This window comes from Panthera leo, chromosome D2 (genome assembly GCF_018350215.1).
Source record: "Panthera leo isolate Ple1 chromosome D2, P.leo_Ple1_pat1.1, whole genome shotgun sequence".
Taxonomy (NCBI): Eukaryota; Metazoa; Chordata; class Mammalia; order Carnivora; family Felidae; genus Panthera; species Panthera leo.
The window spans coordinates 47533889-47556844 of NC_056689.1; the positions used below are offsets into that span (position 1 = coordinate 47533889).

Sequence of the window (22956 nt, forward strand, 5' to 3'; positions counted from 1 at the left end):
TCTTACTTTCCAGTCTGCGTGCTTTTTATTTCATTTTCTTGCCTTATTGCAGTGGTTAGAACTACCAGCACCATGTGAAACAAGAGTTGCCTTTTCCCCAGTCTTATGGGGAAATCAGTTGGTCTGTTATCATTAAATGTCGTTTTAGGTGTAGGGTTTTTTTAATGTTTTGGTTTTTGGGTTTTTTTTTGGTTTTGGTTTTGGTAGATGCTTTTTATCAAATTAAGGAAATGTTTTACTTATTTTCCTGAGAGTTTTTATCATGAACAGGTGTTGAATTTTGTCAGATGTTTTTTCTGCATTCATTGATATGATCATGTGATTTTATTCATTAGCCTCTTCTTAAAAAAAATTTTTTTTTTAATGTTCATTTCTGAGAGAGAGACAGAGCATGAGTGGGGGAGGGTCAGAGAGAGGGAGACACAGAATCAGAAGCAGGCTTCAGGCTTTGAGCTGGCAGCACAGAGCCCGACGCGGGTCTCGAACTCATAAACCGTGAGATCATGGCCTGAGCCAAAGTTGGTCGCTCAACTGACTGAGCCACCCAGGCTCCCCAAGCCTCTTAATGTTGTATATCAACATTATAGATTTCAAAAATTTAGCAAATCTTATATCCTTGGAATACTTCATTTGGTCATGGCTTATAATTCTTTTTATATTTGCTGAACTCTGTTTGTCAGTACTTTGTTAAAGTTCTCTTTCTTTTCTGTTTAGAGAACATCATGTAGCCATTCCATTCTTTTAGAGTACATGTGCTAGTGACACATTTTCATAGTTTCATTTCAGGATGTCTTTATTTTCCTTTTCTCTCTGAAGGATATTTTTGTTGGATATAGGGTTCTAAGGTGATAGTTCTTTTCTTTCAGCCCTTGAAAAGGTGTTGTGTCTCTTTCTGGCCTCTGTGGTTTCTGTTGAAAAATTTGCTATCATTTAAATGATTTTTCCCTTGTAGGAAAAATCTCTCACTGCGTTCTCACTGCTCTCTCACTGTTTTCAAAATGTTTTCTCTTTTTGTAGTGTTCAAAAATTTGACTATGACATATCTTGGTGAGGAGTTCTTTAGGATTATCCTGTTTAGAGTTTGCTCAGAATCTTGAGTCTATAAGTATATACATCTGTGAAATTTGGGAATGAATTTTCAGCCATTATTTCAAGTGCTTTTTCAGCCTGGCACTCTGTGATGACATGATTATTAGCTTTTTAGTAACAGTCCTACAGGTACCTGAAACTCTATTCATTTTTCTTTTTCAGTCAGCTTTTTCTCTGTCATTCAAATTGGGTAGTTTCTATTGTTCTGTCTTCTGGTTCACTGACTTTTCTCTGTCCCCACCATTCTGATCTTGAGTCCATCTATTGATTTTTGTATTTTGGTAATTATATTTTTCAGTTCTGAAATTGCCTTTTGGTTTTTCATTATATTCTGTATTTCTTTGCTGAGACTTTTTTTTTTTTTTTTTTTTTTTTTCCACTGAGGCACAGCAATGGTGGGGATGAAAGTCCCAGCTAGTTAACTTGGCTTTTTCTAATACCATCCTGATGGGGATACTGGGATGCTTTGTTACATCTTGGTGGGAGTGGAAATCTAGTCTACCTTCTGTCTTTGCTGGACTGGGTAGGAGTGTAGCTGCAGTTTTTTTCTGTGGTGTTTGGCTGGAGTAAGATGTCTAAAAGTTTTATTGTCTTAAAGTTTTGTTTTTTTTTTTATCTTTCTGGACTTACCCTTTTCTGGTTGTTGGGTTTGAAAGAGCTGGCTTTTCTTGGGGCTTCATTTTGGTCTGTACCCCTTGGTGTTTCTGAATTGCCAATTCTTCAGCTGTAAGTTTGGGTTGTGTGAAGCAAAAAGAAAACCCAGGAAACCCAACACTATGTTGTTCCTTGAATCTTGAGGTTCCTATCTGGTTTATCTTCTTCTCTGCCTTTCAGCATCTTATATTTGTTTTATATATAATGTCCAGGGTTTTTAGTTGTATATAGTGGGGACAGGTAGGGAAAAGAATATTTATTCTATCTTCCCAGAAATGTAAACTTCTTTTTTAAAAGTTGCATCACTGTCATTTTAATAGAGTCTTGATGGAAGAGGAGCTAATCTTAAATATTTAATCCATATTTTTATTACTTATTTATGTTTTATTACATTAGTATGAATTAGGCAGATGTAATATTTTATTTGCCTAGTGTTTGTTTTGTTTATGGCACACAATCTTAATTTGGGAGAGTCTTTGAGAAATGGTTGAGAGCATGGAACTCTGCTTGCCTAAGGTTTCTCAAAAAGCTCCATTCTGTAAATGGACCGCTTCTGTGTTACCCAAGAAAGATTAGATTGCTTTTAGGTGAATCTCTTCAGGGTAGTTGATGTAGATGATGATACTTTAATACCATAACCTGATTTTTAAGTTAAAATGACATTTTAGGGGCGCCTGGGTGGCTCAGTTGGTTAAGCATCCGACTTTGGCTCAGGTCATGATCTCACGGCTCATGGGTTCGAGGCCTGTGTTGGTCTCTGTGCTGACAGCTCAGAGCCTGGAGCTTGCTTTGGATTTGGTGTGTGTCTCTCTCTGCCCCTCCTCCACTCGTGCTCTGTCTCTCTCTCTCAAAAATAAATAAATGTTACAGAGTGTTACTCATGCTCTGTCTCTCTCTCTCAAAAATCAATAAATGTTACAGAGCGTGAGTGGAGGAGGGGCAGAGAGAGAGAGACACACCGAATCCAAAGCAGGCTCCAGGCTCTGAGCTGTCAGCACAGAGACCAACGCGGGGCTCGAACCCACGAGCCGTGAGATCATGACCTGAGCCAAAGTCGGATGCTTAACCAACTGAGCCACCCACACACCCCAAACATTACAAAAATTAAAAAAAATAAAATGACATGCCAGGAATACTGGCATAATATATCGTTTAAATTTATAGCTTATCAATTATAATCCTTATGCTGTAATCCTTTACATTTATCATGAATTTTTAAAGAATAATTTTAATATGTTCTTAGGAAGGATAACTTTTATATTAAGTTCTATCAAAGCATTAAAATTTTAAAGAATTACCGGAAGTCTTAAGTTTATTAATTCAGATGAGATAATGTTAGAGATGTTCTAGTACTTACTCAGGTAGCATAGTTAAGAATATGGGCCCTGGAGCCAGCTGCAGTGCTTACTGTATGACCTTGGGCCTGGGTTTTCCATGCATCTAGTGGGGATGATAACAGTTATACTATTTCATAGGGTGTTTGTGACAATGTGAGGTGTGAAGTTTTTTTTTTAACTTGTTAAAACTGAAAGTTATTTTTTTTATCATAAAACTTTAAAGAAATTATGTCAATTCTGTTACTTAACACAGCATATTTTGCAACTTTGTATAGTTCTGAGAGCATTAGGCGTAAGAGTTAGGAAACCTGAGTTCCACTCCCGACTTTCTTTAAATAACTGCCTGACCTCTGGCAAGCAAGCAACCTTGCTTTTTCTCTGCCTTACTTCATTCATTTATAAAAGTGGGTTTGGGTTTGAACTGGTTGATCTCTAAGATTGCTTCTAACTCTTCTATTTTGTTTGTTTTTTTGTCTCTCACTGAATCGTAATCAAGCTAGCTATAACACAGTTCATGAGGAGAGCACATTTTATAGCCTGGAGAAGAAAAGAAAAAGGCTTGGGATGGGGAGGGTATGATAATCTTACAGAAACAGTAAGGGCTGATGGATCAATAATTAGGTTTGTTTCACTGATTCTAACCTAGGGCAAAACTGACACTTGTAGATGGAAGGGAAGAGCTCTTGACTCAGCATAATGGACACATTTCTAACAGATACTCCTGTCCAAGTTTGAAATGGGCCACCTTAAGTCCTTCCTAACACTGAAAGGACAAAGGCCAAGTTCAGACCGGCAAATGATGCTTCAGAGTCAGGTCAAAGTGATTTATACCTCAGCCAGGGATAGTGCTGGATGATTTCTGTAACCTTCTGGCCTCCCATGGGTGGAAATCGTGACATGATAAAGTTGTTATAAAATAATCAAGAAAAGCCATATTGTAGTCTGGCAGAGTGGTCACAGACTTTAACTGAATTATAACAATGACATTTATATTCGAAATTCTTTTCTATCTGCAGTTTTATTTTTATTTATTTATTTTTTTTGGTAGAGTGTAGACTAAGTGTTATTTGTTCTCAGTTTTGAAAATGTCATTCCTAGGGCGCCTGGGTGGTTCAGTCAGTTGAGCATCCGACTTTGGCTCAGGTCATGATCTTCTGGTCTTTGAGTTCGAGCCCTGCGTCGGGCTCTGTGCTGACAGCTCAGAGCCTGGAGCCTGTTTCCGATTCTGTGTCTCCCCCTCTCCGTGCTCTGTCTCTCTCAAAAACTAAATAAACATAAAAAAATTAAAAAAAAAATGTCATTCCTCCTAAGTCTTGTGTAGTTTTTTGATGATTCATGTGGGAAGAGCAGAACTATTGTTTTCTTTGTTTTGACCGATCTGTGAATGTTTGCCACTTTTTTTAAGTATTTATTTATTTTGAGAGAGAGAGCAAGTTTGAGCGGGGGAGGGGCAGAGAGAAAGGGAGAGAGGAAGAATCCCAACTGCTAGCAGAGAGAGAATTTGCCAACAGCACAGAGCCCTACGTGGGGCCTGATCCCATGAACTGTGAGATCATGACCTGAGCCAAAATCAAGAGTCAGACGTTTAACCCACTGAGCCACCCAGGCACCCCGCTATTTTCTTTCTTTCTTTCTTTTTTTCTTCTGAAGCTAAGCAGGGAACTTTGAGTTTGGGTTCTTAGATCTTGTTGAGATCTGCAGCTAAAGTTGTCATTGTGTGAGTGCATTGCCAACTTCTCTAGAGAGGTTTACCAGTCTGGATGGGCAATTTTGATAGTATTATCTTCTTACAGTTTCTGCTATGAAGTAGTCTTTGAAGAAATATACGTGGAGGAGCAAGCCCTTGGGGAAAAAGGTATTCTTACTACGTTTTTAAAATTATCATGCTCTTTTTCCTATTTCCTAAGGTAGAATTTTGGTCACCGAAGGAACAGTTCTCTCACCCTGACTTAGCATCTTGTTGAGGAAGTTGTGTGTGTGTATGTACGTTTCCTAACCTACCTCAGGTTTCCTTTACCCACTGAGTGCTGTTTTCCTTCTATGTTGGGATTAGGCTGTACTAGTGGATAAATCAATTTACAGCAGGTGTCTCAGTGTTAGCACTAATGAGGTTTGGGGCTGCATACTTCTTTGTTGTGGGTGGCTGTCCTGTACATTATGGGATATTTAGCAGCATCCCTGCTCTCTTCTTACTAGATGCCAATAACACTACCACAGTTATGGCAATCAAAAATATCTCCAAAAGTCCCCTGGGTGGCAGAATTGCTCGGGCTGAGAACCACTGACTTATGGATGCTTCTCAGCCAGCCCTCTGCCACAGCTGTGGTCATCCTACTCCCATCTGGTTTCTCCATGTTGCTAGCCTTGCTCACGGCCTCCTCCCCTTGGCTGTGCTCTGCTCAGCTCAGCTAATTAGGTGGAAAGTTGCCAAGTGGAAGGTGGGGAATAGGGCAGAGGTAGTGGAGTCCATGGGGAATAGGTCAGAGTTGGAGTTAAGGTGTGGCCCTGGGTAGTGGCTGATCACTGCAACACACAGATGAGTGTGTTTTTTAGTGGCAGCTAATGATTAGACTTAAAAACAAATGTTCTCTGACATGAAAGTGAGCTGAAGTGACACTGGTATCAGGCTCATCAGGTATGTGATGTCTTAATGCTATCTGAAGCCTGCCTTGGGAGTGTGGGGTTTTGAAAGAAAGCTCCAGGGATGTTCTCTCTTTAATGTTTTTATTTGAAAGGAACAAAGAAGAGAGAAACTGCTTCTTGATGAACTTCCGTGTTCAATTTTAATTTCATTTTTGAGGTAAATTAAATAGCTAGAGTTAATAGTTTTTTGGGTTTTTTTTTTTTACATATATGAGGTGAGAGAATTTGTAAATAAGAAGCAGCAAATGTTTAATGAGTGCAATTAGGGATGGTGACATGTCTTTAAGAAAGGATGAGTGCTGAAAGAGCAAGGGAGGTAACCATGTAAGGAGCAGTAGCTCTGTCTTGGGTGGGGGCAGACAGTGAAGGGTGGGCAAGGAGAGCGCCCATAGATTAACTTGAGACTTGGAACAGGTGTTCACCGTCCTTGCTTATATATTCAGACAATTAGTGTTTGTTGTTAGTACTTTTATTCTGTGCTTTATGAATTTTTTTTTTTAACCTAGTCAGGGTCATCCTGAATGCCTGTTTTTATAAACTTATTCCCTCTTTAAAAAAAAAATATTTATTTATTTTGCATGTGAGCGGGGGAGGGGCAGAGAGAGAGGGACAAAAAGAATCTCAAGCTGGTTCCAGCTGTCAGTGCAAAGATTTGGGGCTCAGTCCCGCCCACCGTAAAATCATAACCTGAGCCGAAATTTAGAGTTGGATGCTTAACTGACTGAGCCACCCAGACACCCCTTTATAAACTTTATTCTCTTAACATTCATTGCTCAACATTCCCCATTTTTGGGCATCTGGGTGACTCAGTTGGTTAGGTGTCCATCTTCGGCTCAGGTCATGATCTCACGGTTTGTGAGTTTGAGCCCCACATTGGACTCTCTGCTCTCAGCTTAGAGCCTGCTTCAGAATCCTCTGTCCCCCTCTCTCTCTGTGCTCCTCCCCTGCTCACTTTCTCTCTCTCAAAAATGAATAAACATTAAAAAAATATTTTTTAAAAAATTTCCATGTTTAATAACTTTTAATGACTGCATATTGCGTTTATGGTTGTATCCTAATTACTTAGCCATTTTTCTGTTGTTGAACATATAGCTTGCTTCAAAGAATTTTGCTACTGTAAATATCCTTTGGTGTATATCTTTGGGCATACATTTTAAATCCACAGTTCAGATGATTTCTTCACGATAGTGTCATGAGCTAGAATCACTGGGTGAGATGGTGTGGATATTTTTAAGGCTGTTGATTTATATTACTGAACTGCTTTGCTTTACTGAAAGTTTTTTTTTTTTTTTTTTTGAAAGGTTCTAATTAACACTCTCACTAGCAGGGTTTTGAGTGGCCATTTTAAGACATCCTTGCCAACTATTTAAGAGATGGAAAACATCTTGTGTTTCTTTGCCTACTTAAATTGTTAGCAAAGTAGCGAAGTTGATGTTTTTTCTTTTTCCTTTAAAAGTTTATTAGTTTCTTTTGTAAATCAATGGTATGTATCCTTTCCCATTAGTCTTTTGTTACTTTTTTTATTCCTTTATGAAGTTTCTTTATATATTATAGGAAGTAACCTTTTCTGTCATATTTGTCAAAACATTTTTCAGTTTTTCAGTTAATATCTTTTATGTTATGTGTTACTTTTTTTATATGATTTTTAACTTACAGAAATATAAGAATACAAAGAATGACCACACATCTTTTATCAAGATTCCCCCATTGTTTATATTTTATCCCATTAGCTTTATCATGTTCTCTCTATGCATATATATAAATGCATGTTTTTCTGATTAATTTGAGTCTCACATGTATGTTTCTTAAGAATCACGGCATTCTCTTAAAATTTTTTTTTAATGTTTATTTATTTTTGAGAGGAGGGGGGGGAAGGGGAAGAGAGAGAGGGAGACACAGAATCTGAATCAGGCTCCAGGCTCTGAGCTCTGAAAAGCACAGAGCCCGACATGGGGCTGGAACTCATGAACTGCGAGATCATTACCTGAGCTGAAGTCGGATGCTTAAGCCAACTGAGCCACTCAGGAGCCCCCCACCCCAGGGCATTCTCTTATGTAACTACAGGAAAATATTAGTCAGGAAACTTAATAATTGGTACAGTATTGTTACCTAATTCACAGTTCACACTGCATTTTGAACAATTGTCTCTATAATGTCCTTTATTGTTCTTTTGTTTTCCCTGCCCAGTATGCAATTCAAAATCACACTGGAGGTTTTTTTTTTTTTTTTTTTTTTATCTGCATGCATCATTTTTATTGCCTTTGCCAAGAATTATGTGACCATATGCCAAAACTAACACAGCCATTTGGAATGGGTGGAGATTGCGAACTCTTGTCCTTACAGTGTGGACACATGCTGTCCCTGTTTAGATGATATAAAAATACCAAGTTGGTTTAGTCGATAAAGTGAACTGTGATGTAAATGATAGTTAATAAGTCAAGCTGCCTGAACAAAATACTGTGAGATAGCTGAGTTATCGACATTGCTGGAATATGGGATGATAGTGAGCTCATGTTTTTTTAGTCTCCTTTAATCTGGAGTATTTCAACCTGTCTTTGTCATTCTTGACACTGAATTTTTGAAAAGTACAAACCAGTTATTTTCTAGAGTGTCCCTCAATTTATGCTTATCTGAAGTTTCCTCATGATTAGATTCAGATTATACATTTTAGACAGGGAAAACACAAAAGAACAAAAAAAACCTTTATTTTTCTCAGTGCATCATATTAGGAGCCACTTGATGATAGTTTCAGTATTGGTGAGAAAATTGAAAACTTGGTTTAGTTGCTGTCTGCTAGATTTTTCCACTGCCAGGATACACTTTTTCCCTTTGAGGTTAATATTTATTGACACTTTGTGAATACCATGTTCCTCATCAAGCTTTTACCCACTGGTTTTAGCATCCAGTGATTTTCCAACTCCATACCTCCTTCTGTATTTATTGACATTCTGCTATAAAGAAGAGCTTTCCTTCTTTCCTCCACCCCTCATTTATTTGGTTGCTTACTTGAGTGAGTCATAGCTATATTCTTATTTAGTGGCCTATAACTTATTACTCTAATTATTTGGATACTCTAATTGTTCTGGATTTGGTCCATGTGAACCTTTTCCAATTGATGCCATTGTTCTTGTTACATGTCCGCAATTCTTTGAGTACTTATTTGCTTTCTGGTATGACAAGACTCTCTGGGCTCATTTGTGTGCCTCAGCCTTCAAACTTTTCTCCAAGGAAAAGTGGGGAACAAGATTTGGGCGCGTGATGTACTTACTGCAACTAGTGTGTTGTTACTTCTAGCCCCTTTTAATGGACAGAGCCAGGATATGTTTGTGGGTGTATACACACACATGCACACATATATCTGTATTTTTTACTTATGCATCTATGTATACGCATGTATATATATTAAAAACAGATTTATGTTGATACTGACAGTATTATCCAACACCATGAGGGTACATTCTAGTGTTCCTGCATATATTGAATTCTGTGAAATGCTTTTGCATCTTGCTTTCAGTCATGGTGCAAAGATATTCTCCTAAGTTTATTTTTAGGAATTTTGTAGTTTTGGCTTTTAGTTTTGATTTGTGATCCATCTCAAATTATTTTTTGTTTATGGTGTGAGATAGGGATTGAAGTTTATCTTTTTGTTCTGATGTGGAGATCCAGTTTCTCTAGCACCATTTGTTGAAAGGCTTTCTTTCTCTTCCCCCATTGAATTGCTTTGGTGCCTCTTTTAAAAATCAGTTGACCATATAAGTGTGTTCCTGGTGTGATTTGTTTGTCCTTAGACCAGAACCATAGTTTGTTGATTACTGAGCTTTATAAGTCTAGATGTGTAAGTCCTTCAACTTTATTCTTTTTCAAGATTGTTTTGCCTGTTCTAGGTCTTTTTCATTTCCATATAAATTTTAGAATCAAATGGCCGATTTCTGTAAAATGCCTGGTAGGAATGTGAATGGAATCCTCATTTGGGCAGAATCAACATCTTTTCAGTACTAAATCTTCCAAATTACAAACAAGGTATATGTCTCTATTTATTTAGATATTTAATTTTTCTCAGTATATTTTAGTTTTCAGTATATGGGGCATGCATGACTTTTGTTAAAATTTTTCATAGTTACTGTGCTTTTGAAATTATTTTAAGATAAATTTTTAACATTTTATTTTTGTTTTGCTGCTAGTATATAGAAATACATTTGAATTTTGTATATTGACCTTGCATCCTGCAGCCTTGCTAAATTGACCTAGATTAATCTTGTTAAACTGATTTAGATTTCTTAGGAATTTGTTAATATTATGTCATCTGTGAAAAGAGACAATTTTACATCATTCTTTCCAGTTTTTATATCTTATAATTCTTTTTTTTGCCTTGTTATATTGACTAGGATCTCCTCTGTGTTGTTAAGTATGGTGGTGAGAGTTGGCATACTTGTCCAGAGTGGGGAAATCCTGAGGATTTTGTTATGTTATTTGCCGTGGGTTTATATGATAAAGGAAATTTTTCTTTGTAGTGTTCTGAGAGGTTTTTTTGTTTTTTTTAATCGATGGATTTTTTTTTTTATGAATGGATGTTGATTTTTTTCAAATGCTTCTGTTTTATCTGTTGTTATATTAAAAGATAATGGGTTTGAAATGTTGATCCAGCTTTATATTCCTGGGATAAACCCCACTTGGTCATGATGTGTTACCCTTTTTCAAGTTACTGATTTTGATTTTTCCATTAGTTTGCCAAGAGTGTTTTCATCTGTATTTATAACCTGTATTCATGATTTGTGGTAGTTTTGTAATTTTTTTAGGTTTTGCTAATAGGTTTATGCAAGTCATTTAAAATGTGTTGGGAAATGTTTCCTCCTTAATTTTCTTTCTCATATGTTTGATAGCATTCACTGGTGAAACATTGGAGCTTTGAGCTTCCTTTTTGCAAGAGTTGGCTAACCAATTCAATTATTTAATAGATACATGGCTATTCAGATTTTTACAATTTCATTTTGTGTCAGTTGTGAAAAGTTGTGGGTTTTTTTATCATTAAGTATATCTTTTTGCATTCTATTTTTAAAATTTTTTAAGTTTTAAAAATTTTTAGAGAAGGAGGGAGGGGAGAGGGACAGAGGGAAAGAGAGGACCTTAAGCAGGCTCTACACTCACCCTGGGATCATGACCTGAGCTGAAATCAACAGTTGGATGCTCAACCGACTGAACCACCCAGTCACCCCTCCATCCTGCTTTTAACTTTTGTCTTTATATTCAAAGTGTATTTCTTACAGACATGGTATATTGGGTCTTGTTTGTTTGTTTCTTCTTCTTTTCCCCCAGTCTGACAATCTCAACCATTTAATTGGAATATTTAGTCCCTTTATACTTAATGTATTTACTAATACACAGTTGATCTTCATTATTAACGGATTCTATATTTTCAAGTTTGTCTGCTTACTAAAACTTATTATTTGTAACCCCCAAATCAGTACTCAGCAGCGCTCTCAAGGACATTCATGGATGTGCACAGGGCAGTGAAAAATTTGAGTCATCTGACATTCATGTTTCCAGCTGAGGTTGAGCAAGTCATACTCTGCTTTCTTGTTTCAACTTTCATACTGTAAGCATGTGTCCTTTTTGCAGTGTATTCAGTGCCTTTTCACATGACATGGTTCTTTTTTTTTTTTTTGGAGACGTATTTTTATTTGCTGTTTGGTTTCTTATTTGGCCCATTGCTTATGCAGTAGTGTGTTGTTTAATATTTACATATTAAATATTTAATATTGACATTGTAGATTTTCTAGCTTTGTTTTATTGTTGATTTTTAGTTTTATACCACTGTGGTTGGAAAATATACTTGGTATGATTTCGATCTTCCTAAATTTGTAATGTTTGTTATGTCTTATGTAATTTTTAAAAATATTTTTATTTATTTTTAAATATAATTTATTGTAAAGTTGGCTAACATACAGTGCATACTGTGTATGTCTTATGTGATTTAACAAGGGGATTCTTCTGTGTGTACTTGAAGAAAATGTGTTCTATTTTTCTTGGATGGATGTATTATATATATCTTTTAGAACCATGTGTTTTGAAGTATGCTTCAAGTAAAAAATATTTTTGTTGAAAAAAAATGAATTTTTTAAAATTTATTTTTATTTAAAAATTTTATTTATGAAAAAAAAAAGTAGTCCCTAAACACAATGTGAGGTGCTGTGTAGTGTTCCTTGGTGCAAGAGGCTGTGATGTGCCTTACAGAGAAAATAGACATGTTAGATAAATTTCCTTTTAGATGTGAGTTACAGTGCTATTGGTTTTGGGTTCTGTGTTAATGAATCAACAGTATATTTTTGCTAAATAAGGTGTTTTGAAACAGAAACAAACATAAAACGAGGTTATATATTGATTGGTTGACCAAAGTGTAGTTGCCAAAGGCTTGCAGGAACCTAATTCTGGATTTCACCTAGGAGTAATGGTTGTGTATTTGCTAATGCAGTACTAATGGCAAGTTTAAAAACATAACTAATGTGAATAATGAGAATTGACTATAGTTGGGTTTAGATCTCTCTCTCTCTCTCTCTTTTTTTCTTTTTCTGTTAACTTTTCCCCCCTGTATGGGGCAAATTGACTGTTTTTTAGTATTCCATTTAAGAACATTTTTTAGCAGTTACATTTGCAATTGCAATGTACATCCTTAGCTTTCCCAATCTATTCCTACTCTTAGAGTTAATATTATACCACTTCCTGTAAAATATAAGAACCTTGTAAAAATATAATTCTGTTCCTGTCCCATTCATTGTGATGTTATTGTCATATATCTTACATATACCTATATTATAAGCCCCAGTGTTAAACTTGTATTCGATAGCGTGTGTCTTCTAAAGAAATTAAAGGGAGAAAATGAAAGGTAGTTCTTTATATTTACCACATATTTACCGTTTCTGGAACCCTTCATTCCTTTTTATAGATCCTAGTTTTTATCAGGTGTCATTTACTGGGGATGAATTTCCTTAGTTTTCATTTATCTGAATATCTTGTCTTTCATTTTTGAAAGATTTTTTGCTGTGTGTGGAATTACGAGCTGACGTTTTTTTCTTTTCAGCATTATAGATGTTGTTTCATTGTTTTTTGGCTGCTTTTTTAGTGATAAAATCAGCTGTCATATTGTTTATTATTGTTCTTTCTTTCTAGGCATTTTCAAGATTTTTCTCTTTATTTTTGTTTTGCAGTAGGTCATGATATGCTGTAGTGTAATTCTGTTTATGTTGATCCTTAGTATCCACTAGTTTCTTGGATTTACAATTCGGTATTTTTCATCAAATGTTAGAAGTTTTTGGCTATCGTATTTTCATATACTTTTTATGTCTGCAGTTTCACACTTTTCCTTATCTGTGTCTCCAATTATATATATATTATACTTCTTGAAATTATCTCACAGATTTGTGAGAGTTTGTTCATTTTTTTTTTGCAACTTTCCTTCCCATTTCTCATCTTGGATAATTTCTTTTGGTCTTTTATCCAGTTCACTGACTCTTTCTGTCATCTTCAGCCTACTGTTAAGATCATCCAGCGATTTTTTAAAAAGAGATTTTTAAACAAGTTTCTATTTATTTATTTATTTATTTAGAGCACAAGCAGGGGAGGAGCAGAGAGAGAGGGAGAGAGAGAATTCCCAACAGGCTCTGCACTGTCAGTCTCACCAACTGTGAGATCATGACCTGAGCAGATACCAAGAGTCAGACACTTAACCAACTGAGCTACCCACGTGCCCTCGCCCCCATCCAGTGAGTTTTTAATTTGAATTTTCATCCTTTTCATTTCTACGATTTCTGTTTGGCTCCATTTATTTTTTCTTTCTTTTTTTAAAAGCTTATTCTTGAGAGAGAAAGCATGAGCAGGGGAGGGACAGAGAGGGAGGGAGACACAGAATCGGAAGCAGGCTCCAGGCTCCAAGCTGTCAGCACAGAGCCCAATATGGGTCTCGAACCCACAAACTGTGAGATCATGACCTGAGCCAAAGTCAGGCACCCAACTGACTGAGCCACCCAGGCACCCCTGTTTGGCTCCATTTCCTAATTTTCACTTCTCAGTTGAGAAATGAGTGTTAACATTTTTAATTCTTTTACTTTCAACTTTTACTTATGTTTTTCTTGAATCTTGATCTAAGGCTTTTGTATGTTTTTGAAAATCTCAGCTTTTATCACTTCAAATATTATTTCTGGTATTTGTTCTTTCTGCTCTCACTCACAGAGACCTATTTCTTCATGTGTAAAGTAAAATTTGATTGTGAGCTTATATATATTTTTTCAATGTTAGTCTGTTAGACTCCAAAGAACCTCAGTTGAAGATATTTTCATTACAAGTCATTAAAAGACATTATCATTAACAAAATTATTTCTTTTCATTAAGAGATATTTTCATTGAATTTATAATTCAATATGAATTATACCAGGAAGTAGGGAGATGTACTAAACTGAGGAAACTAAGTGATTCAGAACACACACTCTAGGACTAGGCTTGCTGCTGGCCATCTGGGCTAGTCATCACCAGATGAGGGACTCTTAGCACAGCAGTCCAGTTCTCTATATTAATTCCCAGTTGGTAAAATGGACATAACAGTAGGATCCATATCATAGGGTTATGAGGATTGATTTATTTAGTATATGTAGAGTACATGGAACTGGTCTTTGGTACAGTAAGCTCTCTGTTAATGTTTGTTCTGGCACAGGCTCACTAGCAGTGGTAGCAGACCCAGGACTGAGACCAGGTTCCCTGACTTTGAATCTTGTACTTTTATATTGTGCTTCCTCTGATGGCCTATTAAGTTTATGATCTATTCAGTAGCTTATCATCTCTAGATAATTAGAACAGACTAAAATTATTCATTCCTTTCCTAAAATTTATGTTCTTCTTGAATAATTGAAATTTCCAGAAAGTTATTACTTTTTAAACCACACCTTTTCTTCTTAAAGATATATTCACTTAGAATATTTGATTTTAAAAGGCAAGAATTGGGGCGCCTGGGTGGCTCAGTTGGTTGGGCATCCGACTTTGGCTCAGGTCATGGCCTTGCGTTTTGTGGGTTTGAGCCCCACGTTGGGCTCTGTGCTCACAGCTCAGAGCCTGGAGCCTGCTTCAGACTCTGTGTCTCCCTCTCTCTCTCCCCCTCCCCTGCTCATACTCTGTCTCTCTCTGTCTTTCAACAATAAATAAATGTTAAGGCAAGAATTGTCAAAGTATGAATGGGGCTTTTTCATAAATTCTGTATTAAATTTTACTGATTTTACTACATATTTTTTTTCCCTTTAGGCCTTGAAATGTTCTACTTTATGTAGGTATCATTTCTTCACAATGGAAGTTTTATTTGTGGTACAGCATAACGGGGAAAAAAATCAATCTGTATAGCAAAAGTGAAAATTCCCTTGTGATTCCACTCTCATTCTTTTTCTGGATGCTCTCCAATTGCACTATGTTAATAGTTGGATGTTACACAGACATTTACATATGTATATATGCACACATACCCACACACAAAACCTGCTGGTGCTGGAGGCAAAACCAAGAGCTCCCACTCCTGTGCCTGGCATTGGCAATGCAGTCACTGTTATAGTGCAAATGTCATTATGTTGATAGGGCAGCCATCGTGGCTAGGGCACCAGGATGGTCATTATCATCCATAGTGCTATCAGATTTGTGGCTAACTGATGTTACTTCCTGTGCTGCCAACTCCTTGAAATTTTATTGTTGCACAGAGCCTTTTTGAAAATGGAGTTAAAGACTCTATTTACAGCTCCCCTGTTTTATGCAGCATAGTGTGAATGATGCACACCATGTTGTCCTCCAAGCCACCACTCTGTTGTCATGCTCTGTGGCTTTATATGGATTAAACCTGGGCTCTTGCTTTACAGTGAATTGTCATTCCTTCCTCCCCTCTCCTCAACCCACCCATGGAGATTTCTTGGTCCTCTTGGTCCCTTTTGTAAACAGCCCTTTGGGAAGTCTGGTCCTGCCAATGTCCCCAGTCACGTGCAAGATCTCTCTGTCTTTCCTAGAGTGGTCCCAAGACAGGCTCAGCTGGTAGTTGTGCTTCAGAAGAATAATATTGTATAAAAGTGATTTTCAAAGGTGGTGATTGATTCAGGTTAATCTTTCTAATACAGAAATACCAAAGTTAATTAGAACTATAATAACAGGTAGAAAAGTTATCAGTGATTCTTCTTTTTACATATTTGTTAGACACACTACAGTAGGTTATTGTTATCAAATTTATAACTGCCTTTATTGTTATTATTGTAAGCCTGAATAGACTAAAAGTGTCGAGTCTTGGCACAGTGTGAAGAGGTGAGGCAAGCCCCGCTCTGGTTTCTCCACTTTACTGCAGTACGTAGAGAAGGTGCTTGCTCCAGCCTGAGATGATAGCTGGCTGGTGCGGGGCTGTCTCACAGCAGCATTATATGCTATATTATATGATGTGAAAAGAATTCCTTTTGTAGGAACCACTTTAAATGAATTATAACTGCGTCAGATTTTTCTGTTATAAAATGTGTTCCTCTATCAATGTAATAAAGATGCTTCAAAAGATCCATGTGTTTTTGAAGAAACATGGTAACTTCATATGTGTATTGCTGTCAGAAGGAATTCTAGTCTTTAAGCCTTGAAATATTTTTGGATCCATTATTCTGAAATAGATATGGAACCCAGTAACTTTTTTTTTCACCTTACATATTACATAATCTAATTGATTTTTATATTTAATAGATATAAAAACACTTTATAGTAAAAAAATCTCTACCAATAAAAAAAAATAATTGTTATCAGAGAGAAAAATAGCACAAATAGTATGTGGTAGTTTGGTACAAAATGGCCCCTGATGAAACACCTCCTGTCCGTATCTCTGCCTTTTTGCAACATGAGTCTGCTTGTTTCTTCCATCAGGTGATACAGTCTGTTTCCCCACTCCTGATGCTGGGCTTTGCCATGTGTCTTGAACTGGCCAGTGTGATATCAGCAGGCACAAGGCAAGCAGAGGCACCATGTGCAGTGAGCCAGCCCTTTTGAGCCTCCCCTCTTGGAGTGCTGCTTGCCATTACACAAAGAAGCTTAGGAGGGAGGCCACAGGGAAAGGGAGGCTCAGCCTTCCCCACTGGGTCCAATCCCCAGCTGACCTGGGCCCAATGCAGCAGCATGAGTAAGTCAGGTAAGGGCAACAGAAGAGCTGCCCAGCCAACCCATGGAATTGTGAGAAATAGGAAAACATTGCTGTGGAAGCAATTAAGTTTTGGGTAGTTTGTTACCCAGAAATAGCAAACAGAAACATCTGTTTGCATTTGCTAAATGGCTGGAATCTGTCTCTGTATTCTAATTATAGCCCCATAGTACTGAACCCTCAAGTTGCCTTTAGTCCGGTGAAAATGTAAGCAGGTCACTTTGTTATTGTGTGGTGAATGCCCAGAAAAGGCTCTGGCTGCTGTGACCTTGATGTTTCCTCTGTCCCCCTTTCCTCTAAGGATCAGGCACTGTTCTCTGTAGGACGAACATTGAGGAGCACTTGGAGGAACTAGAGGAAGTAGACTATTTCTGTACTTCATTGAAAGCGTTTTCTATCCCTAAAGTCAGTCAGACTCACACTTCTGTTTCTTAGAAGTGAAATGCTGAAAGAACCACAATAGATCTCTTTCCCTTTTGTTAACTAAGTGTTTTCGGTATTCTTGTATTTGTCCCGTGAACAAACGATTGCCCATGAGTATTCCTCCTTATCTTTGCTCAGGTTCAGAATCTTTTGCAGAATCCAGATGTGAGTCCAGGTCCTTCACCCCAGTCATCATTCTTGGTTCATCTAATTCACACACACGGTGGAGTGGTTCTGCTGAGCTCTCCCAGGGTCATTGGAGAAGATGGTGTGCACTGTCTTGAGCTGTGTCGCACTGCCCCACATTATTTTCTTCCTTACTTGCTCCGTTGCTCTGCGCCTTGGCATTCTAAACTACACCCACTGGCCTTCAAGTCTGCAGCATGTCTCCACTTTCTTGCCTGTGACTCCTTTTAGCTAAGAACTTAACCCCAGGTTCTGTCAGTTTTCCTTAGGGGCCCATTCTCCTCTCATTGGGCAGCATTGTTGGGTATAGGTGGAGTCCACTCTGCCCCTCTTCTTGAATAATTCAGTGGAATAGTTTAAAGATACGGTTCTAAGTTTTATATAGTTGTAATGGTGTAAGGATATAACGTTATATACGTAATATATATAACATGTAGTTAAAATAGTTTAAAGATATGGACTGTATTTCTAAAATGCAGTATTTTGGGGTGCCTAGGTGGTTCAGTTGGTTGAGCGCCAACTTCGGCTCAGGGCATGATCTCACAGTTGCTGAGTTCGAGCCCCGCATCAGGCTCTGTGCTGACAGCTCAGAACCTGCAGCCTACTTCAGGTTCTGTGTCTCCCTCTCTCTGTCCCTCCCCTGCTCATGCTCTGTCTGTCTCTCTCTCTCTCTCTCAAAAATAAAATCAACATAAAATGCAGTATTTTTCTGTGGTTTGTGATACAAATTTGCAAGTGAACTCAAAATGATAGTTAAATGTCTTAAAAGTTAGACCCAACTATCGAAGTACATCTTACTGCTTTAAAATAACCACTTTTGAAATATCTAGATTATTATCTGTCTTGAATTTTTGGCAAATATACCCATTACTTTGATCAATTGATACTTAATATACACAACAGTGCAGGAAAAAGCAGTGTTACTATTTACTACTTAAATGTGGATTCCATGTTATCTTTTGTATCCATGGTGATTATAACTGTTTTGTACCACAAGGAAGCCACCAATACACCTGGTTTTATCTTTGTCTTTCCAACAGCAGTGCCACAGGGAGATAAAAAAGAGAAAATCTACATATTTTAGGTTCACCTTATAAGTCACCACAGGCTACCGTGTTTGGTGAAATACAGCTATGAAACTTTAGGCAAATTGCTTAACCTTCTCTAAGCCACGTGTGGAATGGAGATAAAATAGTTTCCCTGCCTCCTGGCACTGTTGTGAGAATTAAATGAATTAATGCATGTGAAGCACTGAAGATTTGCAGGTGCTCATCTGTTGTGTTTTTCCTGCAGCATATTATCCATAGGTGTTATATCTATACTTTTGTTTCTCTTGTTTTATCATGTTTACAGGGCTTATACTTTGAATTTCATTTTCTACTTGAGCATTGCTTTTGTACCTTTTTAAATGTAACTTAATTGATGTTACTCTTTATTACCTATAGTCTCATGCTCTGAATTATTTTAGGAGATTTATTTGTTTTTTTTTAGGAGATTTAAAAGTTAACAAACTACCATCTTTAATTGTTTCTGAGTTTCTGAGTAAACTTTAATCTGTGGAATATGTTTGTGTGTTTATGATTTTTTTTTCACTTATGGTAATTGCATATAAATTTTCTGTCAGTTATTGCCTTATTGTGTTGCATTTAAAACTTTTATTTATTTATTTATTTATTTATTTATTTATTTATTTATTTATTTAATGTTTATTTTCCACTCTGGAAAATAGTATGGAGGTTCCTCAAAAAGTTAAAAATAGAACTACCATACTCTCCAGTAAGCGCACTACTGGGTATTTACCCCCAAAATACAAAAACACGAAATCAGAGGGATGCATGCATCCCTATGTTTATAGCAGCATTATTTACAATAGTCAAACTATGGAAGCAGCCCAAGTGTCCATTAATAGATGAATATACAAAGAAGATGTAGTGTGTATGTGTACAATGGAATATTATACGGCCATAAAAAAGAATGAAATCTTAACCATTTGCAATGACATGGATGAGGTAGAGATTATAGTGCTAAGTGAAAGAAGTCACTCAGAGAAAGACAAATACCATTCAGTTTACTCATGAAATTTAAGAAACAAAACAAATGAGCAAAGGAAAAAAATAACACAGAAAAACCAAGAAACAGGCTCTTAATAATACAGAACAAACTGATGGCTGCCAGAGGGGAGGTGGGTCAGAGGGATAGGTGAAATAGGAGATGAGATTAAGAGAGTGTGCTTGAGAAGAGCACTGGGTGATGTATGTAATTGCTGAATCACTATATTATATACCTGAAACTGATATAACACTGTATTTAACTATGCTTGAATTAAAATTAAAAAGAAAAAAATAACGCGAGGGCTACGAAATGTCCTTTAGGTTTAGCAGCATAGAGAACATTGTTGACTTCACTGTATTGAAGCCAGATTGCAGTGAGCTGAAATGTGCATAGAAAATGAAGAAATCTCAGTTCAGAAGAGCTCTAGAGTATATAAGAGGTTTGTTTTGCTGTCAAAAAGCAGGATATATGGGATAATCCCAAGAGGTGAATAAAGAATCAAGTGAAATTTTCTCCCCCCTTCCCCTCTTTTTTCTTAAAAAAATTTTTTGTAATGATTATTTATTTTTGATGGAGACAGAGGGTAAGTGGGGGAGGGCCAGAGAGAGAGGGAGACACAAAATCCAAAGCAGGCTTCAGGCTCTGAGTTGTCAGAAATTGAATTTCTAATTTTGCTTATAATTTTGAATTTTCAAGGGTACTTTTTTCTTTTTCATATTATCATATTTTAGCTTTCTGGTTGGTATGTACCATCTGTACATCTAAGAGGATGTTGACTGACTTATTTAAAAGGGTTTTAAAAACTTTAGAAAATTATCTTTATTTCCCCTAGTTGTTGTTGTGGCTTTGTATTATTATTTTGGTAACTTTCATTTGGAGCTCTTCTTCCAAATTTGATCAGTGATTCAGAAAGGCCAAGAACATTTTCTGTGAAATGGGGGAACAGAGGTTGGATTGCACTGAAGTGAGTTTTGAAAGGCAAGAAAGTGAAGAACATTGTACATGGCTCAGAAAGTTTGGCTATAGAGGGAAAGAAGATAGGAGAATTGAAAGCATTTTTAGTTTTGTTTTTTAAAAAATGGGAGATCCACAAAGTACTTTAAAATTCTTTATTGGTATGGAATTTCATAATTCTTTAATAGCATCTAGTGACATAATGACATAAAATTTATGCATATTTCTTGGAAAACTCTTACTTTGTTGGTGTGAAGGAGCCTTTAGAAAGGAGAGGATGAAAATATGAGGTAGGAGGATGGCTGATAAAGTGAGGCCACTGAATAGCCAGATGAAGAAAAGGGCAGAGAGCCCAGGTATAGTCCCAGAGCTGGGGTCTCCTTTTCCTTTGAACCACATAATATAATTTACGTAATTCATGAAAGGGTTGGGGACAGTGGGCAAGTTTATGTGATTGGTGGTAGGAAATTGAGGAACTTTCACAGTAAATACTGTTTGACCAGCAAAAGTACCCAGTCTCATGGTCAGATCCTAGGCATGCGGGCTTTTCTTCACACACGGAAATCTCTTGAGAGAGAACAGTCCATTCTCCTGGTGGAAAAAAGGCATTCACTATTTTGGAACAGGATATAACCATGATTAAAAGGAAGAAACATTTATTGATTGTCCATGTTTATTATTGTTTTCTGTGTTCTTTGAAAGATGATGGTTCCTGCCACAGATATGTTTCTGCCATAGTTACAGGGACAAACATTTCCTGGAAAAAAAAAGAAGTATAAGCAACACATAGCTTTCTAAGTGCTGGGCAGATGCTCAGATTTATTGATAGTTTGCTGTATTATAATACTAGACTCCTATTTGCCACATGTTCATGTTCTGAGTCTCCATTTCTGTTGGTGTGTAATGGCCATTCCATTTCGTGAGAAATATACAAACTAAAAATAGTATGAGATGACACTATTAATAAAGTCTTATATGTAAGATATCAGATAATGCAGTCTCCAAAATTAATAACTGTAGCTTGAAAGTCAGATGTCATAAAACATAGTGAAAGTGAACTGTTCCCATGATGCATTATGCTGTTTTTAAAGGGTTAGTGCTTTGCAAAAATATGACAGGAAATGCTGAAAAAATTGAGAAGGAGCATAAAATAAACACCATAGTGCTTGGAAACATCTGTGTCCTGAGAATGCATTTTCCTACTTTATTCCTGTAGGAAGATTAGGCTTGAATTCTGTGAGGCCTTCAGAAATGTACTTCTCACAGAAAAGAGCCCTTTTATGGTTGTATATCTTCATTGATAACATAAGTCTCTGTTGACAACCTAAGTGGAATGACTTGAGCTTTTAATTTTAGCTCTTCAAATATTTAAACTGTAAAAGTAATATATCGTCACTAAAGGTTTAAAAAATAGAGAAATGAAAAGTCATTTATATTGCCACATCATTAAACCACTGTTAGCATTTTTAATGAGTTTCCTTCCTAGCATTTTTATATGTGTATATATTGACATAGTCATAATTACAATGTGTGTATAATTTATATCATTTGCTTTTTATCAAATCCATGTTTCTCTTGCTTCTAATGCCCACATAATATTCCTTTGATTGTACTAGCACTGCAGTTTACTTAGCTTTTTCCCAGTTATGGGAAATTAAAGGAACTGTCTGTTTTTCTTTATTGTAAATAACGTTATGGTGGAAATCTTGGGGCTTATAAATTTTTGTGTATTTTCTCAGGCTAAGCTTCCCACAGGTAAGCTCTTCCACGTCTTTTCAGCCCTGTTGCTCAACATTTTTCTTGATAGGCATTCTGAGTTTATGATACTGCCAGGGGGTCATAAGGACACAGGTTCAGCGCTGATTGGTCAATGATAGATTTCATCATATTTTTGTAGACTTTTGTAAAGGGAAAAAATGGTTCCCTGAGCTGTTGCTTTTCCCTGATTATTAAAATATTAAGTGAGGACCTGTGTTATGTCCTCATTTGTAAAGTGGCTGTTCCTAGATTTTAATGTTTTTGAAACCTATTTGTATTGACTTCTTACATATAAAAGATACTGATTTTCTGTCCCATATTCTACATTTTCCAGTCTTTTTTTTTTTTTTTTTTGCCTGTTTATTTTTACTTATAGGGTCATATCTATAAATCTTTTATAACTTTTTTTCCTGTTAATTTGAGGCTTAGGAAATCAATCTCCCTTTAGTTCCTTAATATATTCGTTTGCAATTGCATCTTATGTGGTTTTTTTTAACATTTAACTTGTATATGTATGAGGATTTATTTCAGTAAATGAAATATGAGTCTTTTTAAAAAAATATTTATTTGTTTATTTAAATATTTATTTATTTTGAGAGAGAGACCATGTGCACACATGAGCTGGGGAGGAGCAGAGAGAGAGGGAGAGAGAGAGAGAATCCCAAGCAGGCTCCATGCTGT

The 22956-nt window shown here is 36.5% G+C and overlaps 1 protein-coding gene across 4 annotated transcripts in view; it reads left to right on the forward strand.

Moving 5' to 3' along the window:
- The window catches only part of MARCHF8 (membrane associated ring-CH-type finger 8), a 123496-nt gene that overhangs the window by 17319 nt on the left and 83221 nt on the right, over nucleotides 1-22956 (forward strand). Inside the window, exon 2 of one of the 4 annotated variants that reach the window (XM_042909015.1) lies at nucleotides 4874-4935. The exons of the other annotated variants lie outside the window; for them this stretch is intronic. The gene's annotated coding sequence lies outside the window, so the exon portion shown is untranslated. The remainder of the gene's footprint in view (nucleotides 1-4873; nucleotides 4936-22956) is intronic. 4 annotated transcript variants of the gene reach the window in all.